The sequence below is a fragment of the Zonotrichia albicollis genome, chromosome 3 (assembly GCF_047830755.1).
Source record: "Zonotrichia albicollis isolate bZonAlb1 chromosome 3, bZonAlb1.hap1, whole genome shotgun sequence".
NCBI classification, from domain to species: Eukaryota; Metazoa; Chordata; class Aves; order Passeriformes; family Passerellidae; genus Zonotrichia; species Zonotrichia albicollis.
In genome coordinates, this window is record NC_133821.1 from 117,687,656 (window position 1) to 117,703,086 (window position 15,431).

Below are 15,431 nucleotides of genomic sequence, written 5' to 3' on the forward strand. Positions count from 1 at the left end.
ACTGGCAGTAATGGAAACCTGCCTAATTTTAGATGGAAATAATAAAGCAGGACAAATCCAGTCCCACAGCAGAAAATATTAGCATAGCCCTTTGAATGTAAATACCATTTCCTAAAATTCTTGGATGCATGATTTCAGACTAACCAATTTATTACATATGATAATATATGTTCTGTCCATTTTTAATAAATTATCTGTACTACTCACGAGTCATATAGTCTCATACAGCCATTAAAAAGAGCCAGTGTCATTGTGTTGGAAAACCTATGACTTTAGCATAGTTCAAGGACTTTTTTGAGGCCAAAAAAGTTGAAGCTTACAAAAATGTGAAAGGAGAAACTTAGACTAAAAATATGAAACCCACCTCTCTTAAAAAAATCTGGCTTTAAATGTGAATGACAGAAACATAATTGTACTGTTAAGATCAGCCTCCTGTTTGCATACTTCATTATTTCAATTAAAATATTCAGTAAATTAGTAAACAAGTTACCTCAATATGAAGCCATACCAACAAAACACAAACTGCTCAAATAAAGTTAAAACTCTTGAAGACCATGAAGACTTCAGCCTAAATTGTTCTTTCTCTTCCTGAAAAACAAAAAGGTGATTGTACAACATGTTTAAAAAAAAATTAAGGAAACACTGTAAAAGAGTGAGAAATACCAAAAGATGACATGTCCACTGATAAGATGGAATATATTGCCAGAATATTAACTAATTAATAGTAGCATAAAAATCTTAAGAGTGACTGAAAGAAATGACTTTCAGAAATGAAAGAATGAAAAAAGACTGAAAAGGTTACTGACAGAGTTGAAGGCTAATCTTTCTACTAAAGAAAACCTTAGGAGAAGTTATCTTTCCCAGGGTGCAAAAATCACACATTCCCTATAAACCCTCCCATTTAGCAGTGTAGTTCTCCCATTCTGAGGCAACAAATTGACTTAAAGGTTTTCCTTCAGAATGATAAAATAACATTAGTTTAAATTTAATTTAATACATTGTCATGCAAATAATTTTACATTACATTGAGGTTTTCTATCATGCAATATTTTAGAATGCTGGTCACTCAACTCATATCATATTAATTCCTTAAATGTACAGTGGTATTTGGATATATTATAGCTTTTCTGATTTTCCTTCCATTAAGCTTCAATTGTTCATAGTTTCCCAAATTTTTTGTCCTTACTTTTCTATTTTCTTCAAAAATGAAGCTGTAATATTAAAGTTTATTAGAATTTTTTTTTTCTACATAGAAAGAATAGAAATAAACGTGACAAATATGTGTTATTTTCTCAGCTAACTACTTGATGTCATAGAGATTCTTTAGCAATAGATGTGATTTAATAATTTAGCCAAATAGAATATCTATCTAGACTGCTGGAGGTTAAGGTCACTTAGAATGCCTAGTTCATTTATTGGGTAATAACCAACTATTATCTTTTTTTGTTATTTTATCTTAAATACAACATTTACACTTTCTTGAAAAAAAGAAACATCACATTCCTGTAATCACATGTATGTACAGAAAGGTTGCACTAACCTCTTGGAACTACTGGACGTCTGGGACAGTTACAACATTAATGTGGGGAAAAGTGAATAGTAAGTAAGAAATATAATAGATGTAAGTTAAAAACAGTTTTGAAGAGCTAGAAAAGTTCCCAGAAAACAGAAAGCAAAATCAGTGTTGGACTGTAAATCTCTGCTGGGATGTATTGCTTCTGGCCACTGTAACTGTTTTATTTTCCACATAAGTTTATTCAGCACTGCTTCACAGCCTGCATGCCCCGCAGCCTGCTGACAGTGGAAATCAGGTGCACATTGCTGTCTTTTTTCACATGAGTTGACATGCAACAAAACATATATGGGCTGCATATTGTAGATGTAAAATAGTGCATAGTGTAGGTGTGCAATGCTGCACTCAAACATGTCACTATGACTGAAGTTTAAAAAAGGTAAACATGTACCTCAGTAGAGAGTTTTTCAGTCTGGAACCCTTCTGAACAAGTACTGGCAACATATCAGCTAGTAACTAACCCAGTTTTCTTTAAGTTCGTCAAAACAGGGATCAAATTCCTCAGGGCTCCTACCACACACTCCATTTGTACACAAAAGAAAACTCATTCCATTCTGGAAACCTAAGATCAGGAACTACTGTCTAAACAAAACCTGTCTCTGAGGGGCTCAAAGACACCCACGGTATCTAACAGTAATGTTTCATTTTTGCCCAAACAGCATCCAAATTGCACCTGGAGTGAGCCACCTGGAAAGGTGCTTAGCTGCTGTTGGCTTGGCAAGCCCAAGCCCACCAAACATAGGTTTTATGTAGTACAGCTGTGAGGAATCAGATAAGGCACAAGATATGCAGGACTGTGGAGCAGGGTTGGGAGAACAAAACTAGCTACCGTGAGCTGGGACAAATAAAAGTGCAGTGACAGTATTATCCAGGTTTGTAAATTCTGGAGAAAAATATTCCTCCTGAAGTGATCTGGAATTCTGTTTTCATCCTCCAGTTCAAGGACCTATGCTGGGTGCTTCAGTCCATTACTCGATTTTCAAAGATATTTTCAAAGTAACATATATTAACCTCTATAAGCTAGAACTATGCCTGGTTCTGTGTCATCTCTTTCTTTTGACAAGCAATCTGTTTCTATAGACATTTTATCTGATACAGGCAAATACCATACTTTCATCTTTATTCTTCTTTTTTTGTGTGATTGAAACAATTTTTGGTTTTAGATCTGAGAACTTTCCAGTAATGTGTTTTAAGTAGCTTAGTCAATATCAGCTGTTCTTCATGTTTTCATTTCATGTTGACTTTTACATGACCTTGCAACTGCTAAAGCAGCAGCTGTATCTAAAAATGTTAACCTACTGATTTTTTTTTTCTTTGTATCTGGCTGTATTTAAATGAGGAAATTTATGTTGTTTTACAGCTATGCAAATATGTGCAGAGTGCACCCTGTCCTGGGGTGCATCAGGCACAGCTTCACCAGCTGGGCAAGGGAGGGGATTGCCCTGCTCTGCTCTGCTCTGCACTGTGGCAGCTTCATCTCAAGTTCTGGGGGCAGTTTTGAATGCCACAAGACATAAAAGGCATTAAAATTTAGCATCCGGAGAACCATGAGGATAGCAAAGGATCTGGAGGGGAAGCTGAGGCCTCTTCATCTGTTAAGCCTGGAGAAGAGGGGACTGAGGGGAGACTTCATTGTGGTCTTCAAAATCCTCATGGGGGAAAGCAGAGGGGAGGTAGAGATCTCTTCTGTCTCATGACCAATATCAGGACTCAAGGAAGCAGCATGAAGCTGCTTAGGTTTGATATCAGGAAAAGACTCTTCACCCAGAGGGTGGTTGGGCACTGGAACAGTCTCCCTAGGCAAGTGGTTGCAGCACCAAACTTGACTGCATACAAGAAGTGCTTGGACGGTGCTGCCAGGCACATGATGGGATTCTTTGGGGTGTCTGTTGAGCTCAAATGTCCTGATGGGTCCCTTCCAACTCAACAAATCTTGTGATTTTGTGATTCTATGATCACAGAACGAATCAAACACTGAGACTGAAAATTATCTTTTGCTACTATGTAAAAACAAAGTCCTTTTGTTTCATATTTTCTGTTATAACAACAAAAAAGTTGATTATGAAGCTTGAGAAAAGAGAGTGTACAATGCCAGTATTTAAAATTATTTGACAGTAAAATATAAATAAAATGTCACCTTTAGAACCATTAACAATGTGATATTGAAAATAATTTTATTTAAAAATCCAGACTTTGAGACTGTATAAAATGATTTTTGTTAGTCTTTTGGGGAAATGATATGTTTTTGCTATTACACTAATGAATCATTTTCTGTATGTTTGAATGGGGCTATAAAGAAAATAATTTGGAGATGACAATGCTGTCTCTTCCCTGTTAACTGGGACAGATTCCAGCTCTTTAGTTACCCATTAGCCTAGACAAGTCTCTCCCCAAACATCCAGAATTAAGCTGTAATTATACCTTCCTAGCCTATGGCAACAAGTAAGTGTGACCCCACACATATCCAATGTCAGTATAGCTTATTCATCTTTTGTTTCAAAGAACAAGTCTGGAAAGCTGCACTTCCAGCTCTGAAGTCTGATAATATGAGAATTCCCAACCAGTACTTGCAGTGACATTTGAATCCAGCTCTATGTTTTGTGTGGACCAATTCCAGGCAGACATTATGAATTGGAGAATCATTCCAAGAGACTAATGGCAAAAAGCTCACAAGTGCAAAGCTAGCTTCATTATAAAGACTGAGACCATTCATTTCGCTAACTGTTTCCTATCACTGATCATGTTAATTAGGGGAATTAGACATGAAACAGCAATAAACTAGAGATGTTGCCAATGCATTTTGTGTCTACTCATGGGTATACATGAATCTGGGTAGAAGACTATTTGAGACAGTTATTGCAGCATTTTGCTCTACTTTCTCCTGGTTTAAAAGAGAGTCCTGGTTTGGTAAGAGAAGAAACACATGCACTTTTTCTATTGTTCTCTGTCACCCTCATCTCAGGTCCTAAAGAGTATCTTATGTGAAATCTTACTTGATTAAATGCGAACCCTTGAATACATTTTCTCTCTAGGAACTGTCTTGCCACCAGACTTTAGAGTGAATTGAGTTGTGATCTTTGTACAGTTGATTATACACCAGATAAACAGCAGTAATGTAGCACTGAACAAAAGGGAAGCCATGGAGAGTTCTGGAGCATTGTTCTTGTGTAGCTGTAGATTGTAAGAACAATGTAGGTGTCCTGGGGTGACCTTGTGATGCTTGTATCCCCATTCATCTGTTCTGTGCCTTTAAGACCGGCTCTGAAGAGTGGAAGTTTTGTTTGAGTTTCTCTTATCAGGGACACAGAGACAGGCAGTATATAGGGCTGTTTTGGCTTTCAGCTTGCTGCTTTGCTTGCTCTTTTTTCTGCTCTCGCTTCTGCTCTCGCTTTTTCTTCTGCTTATTAGCTAGTTTAGCTAAACAGTCCACATTGCTTCCTGGACTGTTTCTCCTCTCCTGTTCCTGTGACCATCTCGAACCTGCTCCGGACTGGGACCCGGGAACACTGAGAGTTTGCACCGTTTGGCTGCAGCAGCTGCCCCAGCGCCGGAGGGGCTGAGAACAGAGCAACCACCCCCGAAAGAGACTTTCTGATTTTGCCATCTTTCTCAGAGCGGTGTCATCGGGTATTGTTCATTTTGTGTGCTGGGGGGTGCTGTGCTGTCAGATAAACAGATTCTTTCCACCTCTCTCCGAGGAATTCTTCCCAAACCAGTTGGGGGATGGAGGGGCCATGTGGGTTTCGCTTTCTGGAGGGGCCCTCATTTGCAGATTCTTTAACAAATTTGCCCTAAACCAGGACAGTGGGTTCTAATGGCAACCCTTTGTGGAGGCAAGTGTTGGTAAGACTCTAGTGTACAGCCCATGGATCCTATAGAACCCTGGTCACTCCGTTTCTAAACATGTCTTCTGGGAGAAAAGTGTTGCCTAAAAATTGAATTTTGTATTACTGCCTTTCAGCAGTCTGAGTTCATCATGAGGTTCTCTGATCCTCAGCATGGGAAAGGACAGCAACTTGGTTCTCATGCCTGCTGCTGAGCTGTAACATAAATAAATACAGAAAGGCACAGCTCTACACCTCAAATGTGCTATTGTTTTTCTTTTCTCTACTCAGAACAAACCAGGAAGGAAGCCATTTCTTTGATATTTAGGTGTCAGGTAATAATAACTTACTGTTATATTTTGGTGTACTCATTCAATTCTTGTCTGCTATAGTCAGTGAAAAGTGGCAGCAAAGGAAACAGGATCTAACCAGCACCACACAGCTGTCTCTCCAGTTCCCTGGAGTAAGTTCTAGTCTTTTATATCAGAAGATTTCAAGGAGAAAGACTTTTCTTGCTGCAAAGGGAATTTAGCAGAAAAGCAGGCCACCAGAGAGACCCTTTAGTACATTTTTTAACACCTTTCCTCACTACAATGGAGAATTTAGGTATCAAAAAGAAGCTTGAAATTGAAAGGCACTGATATATTTTTGAAGATTTTAAATGCTCCAAATTAATCACCCTTTCTAAGACAGTGAAGTCTGTCAGAACTCTACACTTTCAAAACATTGTTTGGGGTTTTGAGTTTAATTCCATGGTTTTAGTGACGAATGTGAGCAAAAGTGTATTTAAAGGTAGCCCTCTGGGTTCACTAAAAAACCAACCAAACAAACAAACAAAAACAAACAAAAACCCCACTGATGAATACTTCCACACAGTTGCCAGTCCATAGCATTGACATTTTTAAAGGCTAGTGAGTTCTGGCCCTTGCTCTCAGTGCTGTGATGTAGCAGCTGCTTTCGTTTGACGAGATTGAGTCATGGGAATTAGGACCTATTTTTGACTGATATTGTAGACTGTCTCACTAAAAACAAAGTAAATTGTTACTTTCTTGAATTTGGAATCAGGTATTCACAAAAGCTTCTTGGCTACTGTAGTTTTCTCTGTGCTCCAGGGTAAAATGAGGAAACTGAGGATGATATTTATATAAAGTTCTTTGAGCCACAAGGTTCAAAAGTGCTATGTATTAGTTGACTTGACTATGACGATTTAAAAATAATAGTATTCAGGATTAGTATTTTTGAGGTAGGAAGAAAAGACGTGGCTTGTCTTTGGAACCAGAAAACCATTTTAAGTATATAAGAAAACAGCTTAAAGGAAACTTGAAGAAAATTGAGAATATTTAATATGTAAAGAATAGGTGCCAATGTGTTGGCAGATAACCCTGCTACAAATATGATCCAAGTCAGCAATTGCCAAACTTTTCAAAATGATAATTTTTTTTTTTTATGTGCACAGTAGCATATTCCTTTACCTCCTGATTTTTAACTGAAGTCATGCCAGGAACAATGTGATCTCCCAGTCTTGGCTGCTCACCACATCTTTATTTGGTGGCCTGTACTAGATTACCCTTATGCCAATCTGATGTCTGAAATAGTAGAGCCATGACAGTCAGGAGTTCAGACAGACTTTCTAACAAAATATATGTTCATAGAATTCACAGGTCCTGAAACAGAGTTTGTCTGGAAGAATTCATATCCAATGTATATCTATTTCAGTATTATCTTTTTAGGAAACCACATGATAGTGCTTCAAAATACATTCTATTGGAAAAATATATCTGTTTGTGTTGGTAATATTCAAGTGATAGGAGAGAAAAAACTGAAAATAACACACAGAGGAGATTATAAACACAGAAAAATATAAGTACAAACTCTTGAATTGAGAAATAACATAGAAATTGCAACCAAAAAATTTGATACGGCTAAAAATCATGCTAAAACTATAATTACATATTAATTACTTTGGTGGTGGTGAGTGGGTTTTATTTGGTTTTAGGGATATTTTTGATTAAATGAAAGCAGAAGTTGGTTTTGGTAACAATTTCTTAGATTTAAATTGGAACATCCATTAACAAATCTCAAGGGAGCTTTATAATTTGCTATGATAGCATTTAACTTAAATATCTTCAAAAGTTGTTTTCAGACACATTGCTTAAAAAAAAAGTAAATTTAAGTGGGTTTTTTTAGTCTTTTCCATTTATTTACATTTTTATAATGTAAATTTTAAAATAAATTTTAATTTTTAAGACTTGTTTTTAAATATTCAAACTTTAATATTCCCTTTCATGTTAATAGGTAAAATCATGGGCATTTCAGAACCTGCAGGCTGAAAATTCATTCTCAGAACTTGCTCCATTAACCTCACAGTTAAGTAAAATATTGCTCTCACCTACTCCTTCTTAATCAAAAAGCACAGTTTTGAGCAGTTTTTGAATACTTCAGAATATTTTCTGTAAATAATCAAGCAGGTATTGGAGTTAATATTTCTGTTTTCATTGAGTTATTAGGAAAATCTGACTTTTTGCCTTTTCAGAGAACAAATATATATACAAAGACCTTTGGCATTAGTCAGATATTTAGAGGAATAAAATAATGGTTCAAATATGTAAAATTTCTCATTCAAGCTACCAAAAAAGTCAAAAAAGATGATACATTCTGAAGTCACTTAAATATCTACTGCTGGGAATCTACCTTTTCAATCTGCCTACAGTCAATTGGTCCATGAAACTGCACTGACACTTTTTAAGATATCCAAGACTGAAAGGTTAAAGATAGATCTGGAAATACAATTCAGTCTGATAAAGTAGTTGAGAGAAAATGTGTTCTGAAGGAAAAGCTATAGCTAGCTCCTCAGTCACTATGACATTCCTTTTATACCTTCTTAGGCCTTCTGTTCTCTTCTGTGGTCTTCCCAGAAAATCTGAGTGCCTAACTTAGACCTTAAGTAGAGCATTAAGGAGTCTCACTACAAAATAAATCATGTGCGAGTGTATCTGAGATGGTGAATCTGGAACTGGTCCTCAGCACCAAAACCCGGCTATGCAGGTCATTTAGAATTGATCAAAGTCAAATACACCTCAACATCTTTTCTCCAGTCTGCTCTCCTTGCACCTGCCTCCTGGGCGCATGGACCAGAAATCAGGTGGGGATGTTGTCCCTCCAATTACCCAGTTTGGTTATGCTATGAAGTTATCCTATGACTTAACATGGCCTGGATCCCTCAAAGCATGGTCCTCTACCTCTGAAACCAGTAGGTAAAATTAATGACTTTCATTAGTGCACAGTGAGAAAACCAGCAAGTTCCATGGAGTAGCTATGGATGTGTCCCTCTCTGCAGCTGGAACTGCTGTAAAATTTTCTTCTTAGTGTATGAATAATGCAAAAGATTATTTTAAAAATGTATCTACAACTAAAGTTAACAAGTTAGGCATTAATAAAGATCATGAAGTGACTTCTTTGAAACAACCCACAGGCCATTGTCTGCCAGAACACCAACTTTTTTTTCGTATTTTATTGCAATACCTATATGACAGGGCATTCAGACAGGCCTAGGTTACTAAGCTTACATAAGAACTTGTGTTGCTGTTTCAAACCCAAAGGAAATAACCTTCCTACTACTGCTAATCAAAAAAAACCTTGATCATATGCAATTATAACATCCTGACCTTTTAAAACTCTATATTAAGTATTTGAGAGCATGTGATACTAGTGCGTGTTGTGGGGTATTTTTACCATTAGCCTCATGCACTCTCATGAATACAAATTCACTATCAGAAGCCACTCCAGGAAAATTAATAATTTTTTCCTCAATCTTTGAGCAAAGTAATGTCTTCCTTCATTAGACTTTTGAAATTAGTGTTTTGTGATGTACACTGCTATTTAGAATTCATATATATATACATATGTGTGTGTATATATATAAACATATATATATATATATACATACACATAGATATTTATATATCAGTTACCACTGAATATGGATATGCACATGCACATATATGCACAGACACACATAGTCTCTTCAATGTTCAAGGAATCTTCATCACAAAAATCTTTATGTTGTACGTTCATTTCAGCAGCTTCAGCAAACACTCATTAACAGTGCTGTGAGAGGTCACTGTGGTGGAACAGAAGCACTCACACCTCATACAGAAAGGAAATTAGATGGACTTTTCAAAAATATAGATCTCAGAGCAGCTCCCAGATTTAATGATGTCTGTTTGTAAACAATTGCATTGAGATGTTCGAAAAACAAATTACTGTCCTTTCCACTATACATAGGCACATAAAAGTGAGATGAGGTAGTTCAGTCTCTGTGTCTTTGTCAGTGTATTTTTCAGTCTCGTGTAGTAATCCACAGTTATCTGCAATTTAAAGGAATTTATTTACCCGCCAGACAGAAATTCTACTGTTTACTTCTGCTGGCAGCTGAGGTGCGCACTGGTTATTTGGATTGATGGCTTTGTTTCTGCCCCAGAAGGACTAAAGCTGCTGCATTAGTCTCTAGAATTGAGCTGAGTTCAGATTCCTGAAATAGCACAACATACCTGGAAAAAATTCTTTGTCCTCTACATCTTTCTTGGTGGCAGTTGCAAAGCACCTCTGATACATAGCTCAAGGCAGTTTAAAAGAAAGAAAAATTTCTAAATCACCACAGCTGTTTTGAAAATTCCTTTTGACAGAACATGGATTGTTTTGGTGCCTGAACACTTTTTTGAAATCTGACTTCAGGTGGCTTCTCAAAAACACAGAGGTGAGAAATCAGTAGTTCGTGTGTTTCAGTACCATGCTTGTAACATTTCTATCCTTTCAGTCTTGTATTTATTTAAGATGGAGAGATTTATGATAAAATAAAGTCAATAGAAAAAACCCATCTGAATTCTAATTACATTTGTAATGGAGTGGTCATGGAAAGGTGCCCATCTAAATAAATATGAATGTTGACTTTGAAGCAACTTTTTTAAAATTCAGTATTAAAACAGAACAAATATTTTGAGTTTAAACCATCCTAGTTTTCCAAATTTCATGTTTTTGTCTGTTAAATAAAGGTCAAAAAAAAAAAGAAAGTGATTGTCACAGCTGGGAAGTTTCCTGTGCTTGGCATTAGCAATGTAAAAAGGTCAGTTTTAAGCATATGGCTGATGTTGAGTATATGATTCAGGACTTTTGATTGTTCTTACATGCAGGTTACAGATCAGTTAAGCATGTGAGCTAAGTCACATTACTCCAGCATTTTTTAAATTCTTATTCTGAGCCTAACACAAGTCAGTTTTGCCAGTATGCTGACAAAAATTTTTGGCCAGTTTCAAATTTGTAAAAATTATCTAGTTGATCTAGTATCTCAAGATGTTCTATCAAAACTATTTGTGCTTTTGAGATGGCATGTGTAAAAAAATGACATTTACGTAGTACATTTACATTCTGATAGAGATGCAGAAGAATAGACATGGGAAAATAGCATTGTCTAAAAGCCTGGAAAATGGGATGCTATGCTTTTCCTAGTATACTTGGGACTATCTGTTTTCTTTGTCACAATATTTCTTCTACTAATAGGGAAAACAAATATTAACCTGATTTAGTGAATCTAGTGCAAGGATATCTTTCTCAAGATTCTCTCTTTTTTTTTTTTTTTCCTGCTTGTGTTTGAGGTGTGTTTATGTGATTTTTGTTCTTTGTTTATAATACTGTATATTTTACCCAGTGGCTCTGTTTTCCTGTGTGTCTGGGTAAGCAGGACAACTTCTCCTGGAGCCTTTTGTTTTAAACTTGCACCTTAGTTCAAAGTATAGGAGAAAAAAGACTCACAATGTCTTAGTCATAATTTTAAAAACTTTTCCCTTTCTATTTAAGATAGTGAGCACACACACTTGCCCTCTATAAAACAAAAAAGCAAAAAAAACCAAAAAAGCCGCCAAAACACCCAAGCCACTCTGAAACAAAGGAAAAAAAAGGTGTATGTTTTATTGTAATGAATACTCATTAGCAGTTACAATGCTTTAGATGTGTTCCTGGAGTGCATCTTGCAGCTTAATTTAATCAGAAAGAAATTGCTTTGCACTCTCCAAGACAGCTTGGCAGCATGAACCACATTGTAGTACACAGGGACAATTAGAAAGTTCACTTCTGAAGTATGTATCTGATCCAAACATAATCTCCAATAAATATATAACTGTTGAAACAACCACAGCAATATAAAATACTTTGATTTCTGTTTATTTCTTGCACACCATTTCAAGTGCAGTTATGTCTTCCAAAGCTAATATTAGCATTAAGAAAATTCAGAGGATTCATCATTTTACCATGACAAATCTCAATATTTCCAATCAGTTTTCTGCAAAAACTTTAAAGGACAGTACTTGTAATTTGTTTCAATGTTATTTCCTTTTTTCCTTTACTTTTTATCCTGATGTTAGGCCTTCTGCTCTAAACATGGACAAAGCTAGCTTTACCTTGTCATCTTATTTATTCTGCTAAAATAGCTGTCACCCAAATCAAAAAGTTCTCCTCTTGTTCCTCATATGGAACACAACAGGCACCGTCTTCACTGTGTGCCCGATGGCTTACAGCAGAGAGAAACTTAGTAACTTAATGAAAATGGATTGTCTGTAGAAACAGAGATTCACCAAACTGTTACACATAAAAGAGCAGTGGTGGTGCATTTCTCGTTTCCAAACCCACTGATTTTTGCTGCTTCAGCAAGCAGTCGCTGATCACTTTGTCAAAAGCTTGCACAGAATGTAGCAAGACACAAAAAAAAGGAATTAGCCAAAACGAATAGTTCCACTTACCCTTGTTGAACATTTGGCCATCTAGTGACAGATCTGCAAGCTGGGAGTCAGAAGGTGCCAGAAAATAAGGTCGTAGTACCAAGAAAGACCTGGATATGATAATATTAAGGGATAAAACTGGAGGTATTCTTAAGGTAATGACAGTAGATTAGTGCTTGGCACTAAAACAGGAAGGAGTAAGTACTATTGTAATAATTCCTGGCATGTAAGAATCTCATGAACTGCCTAAGAATCACAGACACCCCCAAATTATCTCACACAATGCTAGAAAATGGGTATAGCACTACTAGCAATGTTCAGTCATTACAGCTAAAAGCCAGGGATTTTTTATATAAGTATTCTGTGTGTTCATGAGGATGGAACTTTTAGTGTGATGTATTATAATATGACTACACATTACTGGAAATTACTAGAAATTATGTGACTGCTGATTTATTGAATTTATTGGATTATGCCCTGCATGGTTTTATTTTTTAATCTGTGTGTTTTCTTTTACTTCCAAAAAAATTAAATATGCTCATAGGCAATACAGATAATTGAATTTCTGTTCTGGACTTAATGTAAGCTTTAAATATTTAAGCATAATCCCCAAATAGCACAGATTGTTTAGCTGTCTCCTGAATTAGACAGCTTGGTAAAACTGCTCATTTGGTTCTGGTGGGCAAAGCAGGTAAACAAATAGAAGTACTTAAGTTCCAAAAGCATAGAGGATAATGAAATTATATAAATTCCTCTTAAAACAACAGAAAAAAACCCAAAACTCAACCCAAAATCCCTACTATTAATATTCACAAAAAAGAATCATTCCACTGAATTTAATTAGCTTTACTGAAAGACAGTGACAAGTGTTGCTTAGTCAGCTGATTAGTTAATAAGAGAGAATTTACAATACCATGAGACAATTGTATTTTATGACATTCACAATTTCCATAGTTGTCCCCGTGCAAAGCTTTTCCCAGAGAATAGGTGAAAGAAACTCATTATCATGGATCAGCCTGACAGCATCTGAGAAAGGTAACTGGTGTATGTGGAAGTTACTAAAGAGATGGCCAAGGCAAGGACCAAAGTAACAACCCAGAGTGAATGACACTCAAAAATTAATAAATCTAGAAATCTTGCAGAGAAAACAATTATAGAAATAGATCAAAATCATAGATCAAATAAGAGCACTTCTTACCCTTTCTACACATACAAGTTTTTGCAAAACCTTACTTTTAATGTATATATATCATCAGCTACTGCATATAAATGCATTTAAAAGGGTACATCATGGAGTCCAAAAGGCTTTACATCTCTATCCATGTTTCTTGATGCCAACATTGCCTTCATCCTGTTTTAGTTATATATCAAAATTCCAGTAAATTAAAAATATTTCTCTAAAATCTATGAACATTTCAAAATGACTTTCAAATTTCATATATTAGGGTACATGGTAAGCATTCCGGGTTTGACAGTATTTCAGAATGGATTTTCCAGTGCACTATGTTCTGAAAGAAATCCAACAACAACAAAAAAACCCACACCACCAACCTCTCCCAAAAAAGTTAATCTCAGGTCACCACACTGTTTTCTTTCTTCAGCATATATCCAGGCTTGAAAATGTGTCCAGCCATCCCTCACACTGTCTCAAGTGGTTTGACTTGAGCTAAATGAAACTGTGCTAACATAAGATCAAACTCCTGAAGGAACTTGCATCTCAACAAACGCCTGTAGAAGAGTGGAAAGCACTGTCCAGCTACCCTAAATTCTAAGACAGAAGTTTCAAAAGTTTCACCAAGTGTATTGTGTACCACATAAAGAACTAGTAGTTCATTTTGAGAAATAAAGATGTTCTTCAGTTCAGAATTCCTGCAATTTTCCCTTCTGAAAATCTTCCATTTAACCATAGGAGCAGCTAAAATAAAATTATTTCTCAACAGATAGAAGTGATGAAAAAATATATCGCAGTAGGTGTTATGCAAAAGCCTATGCAGATAAAAACTTGAACTGTTACATGTCAAATTATATTCACAGATACTTTATTTTCCATCGGTCTATCGGCATCAAATGTCACTGTGAAAAGGTTTTTTTGAAAAAATCAGGTCATTTATATGATGTAAGAGTAATCTTAGAGACTTGTGAGAATATTTTTAAAACCACCGTAAGGCCTTACTCAAGGCAGCTTTCAAGGAAACTGTGAACGTATATGAAAAATCAAACGCCAGTCAAATAAAACCCACACTCAATGGTTTGAAACACGGAGAAGAATCTTACCAGGTTTAGGGGAAAGATGACATATAACAGTTTGCCTGAATCCTCTTTAAACTTTGAAAAACAGTTTCTCTGTTTTCAGAATACAATAAATGTGAAAAAAATTGTAAAAATTTAGCCTTTTTTACAAGCATCTCACCAAATGAGTCCATGATTTAATGCCCCAAATACATACTCCTTATTTGCACTATTACTATGTGTAGGATACCTATTTTATTTTTTATCTTACTAATATTTTCCTTTCTTTCTCAATTCTTCTCTTTGCCATAAAATTTTTTATACTTTTTCATTTTCATAATCTGAAAATAATTCTTCATAGACAGAAGAATGGAGCTCTTCATAGAGCAAGTTGCTGAAACTTTAGGTGTGTATAAATATAAGATGCACATTTAGCAAAAAATAGTAATTTTGTTCAGTTCTGTCTTTGTCCCTGAAATGTATTGGTCTCTTTTTTTTTTCATAGAAATAATTCAATAAGTTAATAAAACACATTTGTGTTGTGGTGTTCCAGATATAAATGGTGGTATCTCCTAAGATAAGCAATTAGAAAGAATTATTTTTATTAAAATTTTAAATTGTGTTATTTTCTTAAGGTATTAATACATTGGCTTTCATTTTAGAATCAAAGAGCTGGGGGAAAAATGTATATAATAATCAGCAGTGAGCTAATGAACATCCACAGCAGGTTCTCCTATCCTCCTTTAAACGTTCACTAAAGAATAGAATATATCAATTAACAAACAACTGTGAAGATTACTTCTGTCTGTGGCTGGTGGCCCTCTTGGATGGATTTCATCTTGCAGAATGCAGATGTATATGTCACAGAGCTAGTCACTTCAAAAGATGCCCTTGTGTGAAGGTAAGGAACACTTTTAGGTTGAAGGTCTTCTCACCCTAAAACAGAAATCTGAAACTGAGCATTTGTCTTTTCAATGAGTCTATTTTCTCCATTACTTCTAAAGAAAACTTTTCTGGGGTCCCACTCTTGAAACT